The sequence below is a fragment of the Nelumbo nucifera genome, chromosome 1, assembly GCF_055504915.1.
Source record: "Nelumbo nucifera cultivar China Antique chromosome 1, China Antique-T2T, whole genome shotgun sequence".
In the NCBI taxonomy this organism is placed as follows: domain Eukaryota; kingdom Viridiplantae; phylum Streptophyta; class Magnoliopsida; order Proteales; family Nelumbonaceae; genus Nelumbo; species Nelumbo nucifera.
In genome coordinates, this window is record NC_142649.1 from 2355147 (window position 1) to 2359080 (window position 3934).

Here is a 3934-nt window from a genome sequence, read left to right on the forward strand (position 1 = left end):
TGAAGCAAATTAAAAATAATTGAAAATAATTATAGATTACATAAAAAAATATAGAATTAGCGGCAATCACAGCTACCACTATATATAACCTTGGCAAAAAAATCAAAGAGAATTTGTGGTAGTCATGACTATTGCTAAAAAAAAAATGCGCCAAGAAAAGTGCACCAAACTTATAGCGGCAGTCAATTCTTCCCTTTACTGGGACTACTGCTAAAGATAAAATTGTCACTTGGAAGTTGGTCTTTAGTGGAAGCTTACGACTACCGCTAAATGCCCTAATTTTAGCGGGCCAAATTGGTCCGTGGGTCGAGCCTTGAGTTAGGCTTGGCCATGAATCGAGCCAAAGTTATGTATAGAATTATTTATATATACAATAATTAAAGAGGTAGTTCAAAGAATATGAACAACTTAGGCAAAGAATTGAAGAGGTAGTTCAAAGCCCCATTCTATGTGATCTAGCAGGGGAATTTGCAGCTTTCTCTAAAATAGATCGCAGAAACCATCCGAGCATAGTGAAGGTAAATCCAATTATATATGTTCTTCTGTGGTCATCAATTCTGTAGTAAATTATATATTCTTGATATATATATAGGTGGCCCTTACCTGGTAGATCGTTTGTAGGTCATATGGGAGAATAAGGGAAATCTTCCGGATGGGTTACCACATCTCGTTTATGTGTCCAGAGAGAAGCGGCCAAAGCATCCTCATCACTACAAAGCAGGAGCTATGAATGTATTGGTAAGATGAAATAAGTTCATCAGTGTTCTCCCTCTCAAGATGAATAGCCAAAGGACCTTGACGCACGTTTAAACATAAAATTAATAAGAAATTTGTTCATCTGGTGAATTGTTTTGGTTTTATATTTGTTGCCCAATAATTTGGATTTTAAGAAACAGAGCTTAATTGATTCTTAATTGCTAGAAATCTAGCTAGGATGAATTCATAAATCCTGATCGAGGTTAATTAAAAGTTGATGATAAATAATTCTTTCGGATATGGGTTTCGTTAGCCATTAATGTTGTTGCTTTCTTACTTTATGCTGGGTTTTCTTATATATATGAGCAGACTAGAGTATCGGGAGTCATGACGAACTCCCCTTTCATGCTGAACGTCGACTGTGACATGTTCGCCACCGACCCCCAGACTGTTCTTCATGCAATCTGCCTACTGTTCGGTTTCCAACAAGAAAAAGAAAGTGCATACGTTCAGTTTCCGCAGGTGTTCTATGGTAGCTTAAAGGATGACCCATTTGGAAATCAACTCGTAGTCTTACAAGAAGTGAGTAATCAAATTTCGACTTCAACCTTTCCTTACCTGAACTAACATAACAACAAGCTCGATCAGCTGAAAACGCATTTGTTAATTTCTCATTACTTAATTGATTTCTTGCCAGAAATTGCTCTCTAAATACATTGTTATATATATGCTTTGTGACATGCATGCATGCAATTTCTTTCTTGGGCATGGAATAGCAGGAATCCAAGGACCCATCTATGGTGGAACAGGATGCTTTCATAGACGAAAAGTAATATATGGACTATCACCGGATGAAGCAGACATTAATCTAGGAAGAAAGCTTAGTCGTCTATTATTGAATGGTAGAAAAGAAGCCCTCCCACATCCCGTTTTCATGTGTGAAAACCATTATTAATTTGGCTATTTCAATCGTTTTGGTAGGGAAATCACTCAAGGCAAACTTTGGGAATTCAGTGGAATTCATGAAGTCGGCATCTGAGATACTGGCGGGGGTCGACAAAGAAAAGATGGATGATCCTCCACCTCCAGCACTCGATGATTCGACCACACTTGAGGCAGCAATTCAAGTTGCTAGTTGTGGGTATGAGCGTGACACCTACTGGGGCACAAAGGTGAACCAACGGCACGCCAAAGTGCCAAATAAACCAGACTAGCTCAAGACATCCTCACTAGACACTAGACAGACTGAAAATTAATGTGAACGTAACGGTGGTCCTCTTTTGTTTTTGTTTTATGCAGGTAGGTTGGGTATACGGTTCCGCAACTGAAGACGTCCTCACTGGACTGAAAATCCATTCAAATGGTTGGAACTCCGTCTACACCCCTTTTAGTTTACAATCAATTTACTTAATCAACCTTTCCATTAAGTAACTATAGAAATGACAATTTTCATTTTAATTTTTAATTAAAAATAAATAAAAATACCATTTTACCCCTAATAAGACACAAGAAACCACCCTATTTGGCTCTTTTTGGTCTTTTTTTTGTATGAAGAAGTGTTAAAGGGTGATTTTGAAATAAATAATCATAGGCCCATGTTCATGAGCATTTTCACTCAAAAGTATAGGATAGGTTTAAGTAAATCCATAAATTAATACTATAGGGGATGTTCTAATAAACCACCCTTATTTATCAAAAAAGGAAAAGCAATAAAACATTTTCACAACTTCAGCCATCATCAAACAGATTCTAACATCTCCAAGAGTAATTGAAATTCCTATACACGTATCATTGAAAACTATTACATGAATGCAGGTCTCTGAAGCAGCAATTTTTCTCCCCGTCTCTCTTTTTATCACCTTCAACCTCTACACTCTATCCGAGTTCCTCCGCTGTGGCCTGACCATCCGTGCTTGGTGGAACAATCAGACAATGGCTAGGATAACATCTGCAACTGCATGCCTATTTGGTTGCTTAACTGTCATTTTGAAGCTCTTTGGGTTATCGGAGACCGCCTTCGAAATTACGCGTAAAGACCACGGTACCCCTGACGATAGTGACACAGCCATCGGTGCTGGTATGTTTACCTTCGACGAGTCACCGATCTTCGTGCCCGGCACGGCCCTTTTGTTGGTGCTCATGACTGCACTTGCAGTTGGTTTGTTAAGGGTGCAGTCATGGCTCAATATTAATGGGTCAGCTGGGTATGGGCTAGGAGAGATCATTTGCAGCATATGGGTGGTGCTTTCTTTCTTGCCATTCTTGAAAGGTCTCTTCAGGAAGGGAATCTATGGAATTCCCAGCTCTACCATATACAAGTCAGCTGCTCTGGCATTACTGTTCGTGCACTTATCTTTGTGGGCTTCAAAGAACTGAATATTCATACTTTGTGCAGTTGCCTACTATTTCTACCCATTATTGAAGCACCAAGACAACTCAATATATTTGATAAATTATTCATTTATTTCTCAAGGAGAATGAAATCAATTATGATATAGTTTAGGAATTTCATGGCAACCTATTGATTAATCAGAAAATTAAATCATGATTTTGTTTCTTGTTGATACCTATCTAAACAGCTCTCTTTCTCCCTGTGGGTTTTGTCAGCTTTCCCATATTACATCTGATAGGAATATGAGAATGTTTATATGAGCAGTTGTGAGTACTCCACCAACAATAATGCATACGTTTGGCAAAGCTTTCGTTTATTAAATAAATGTTTCTATTTGATTTGTTTTTAAAACCGAAAAAAGTGATTGATAAACGTTTTTTTAAGATTTGTTGATAACTAAGTGTCACATCAATGCAACGAAAATATTAAAATAAAGCTTCCTCCAATGGTTGGTGTATACATAAATCAAGACCAATTTTTAACAATACCTATACTTATGAATCAGCATGATGAGATAAATGCTGATTTGGTGATGACATGACACCGTTTATCAAATAAACAGAAGCCATACCAAACACCGCCAATGTTTGTTTTTAAGATTTTTTACATTAGATTTCTGTTTCGGCTATGATCTATTAAACTTCAGTTGGGAAATTCCATATAAGCTGGCAGTTGACCTCAAAGCAACGAGTGAAGACATATAAGTTGTTGGTACATCTAACATCTGCATTTGGTAGCTGATGTGTTTATACTAAATAGATGAAAATAAAGGGCCATCTTTGGAACCAATGCCATTTCCTTAAAAGTGTTTATTGAGAAAATGGTACTGTTGCATTGGTATGCCAT

General features: G+C 37.4%; 1 pseudogene across 1 annotated transcript; it reads left to right on the forward strand.

Moving 5' to 3' along the window:
- The first annotated feature begins 330 nt into the window (after window positions 1–330).
- On the forward strand, window positions 331–3359 carry LOC104591055 (putative cellulose synthase-like protein H3; annotated as a pseudogene). The gene is made up of 9 exons (XR_016081170.1): window positions 331–345; window positions 390–518; window positions 622–738; window positions 1066–1278; window positions 1476–1598; window positions 1678–1868; window positions 1996–2123; window positions 2251–2254; window positions 2512–3359. The product of XR_016081170.1 is annotated as a putative cellulose synthase-like protein H3 (transcript).
- Window positions 3360–3934: the final 575 nt, after the last annotated feature.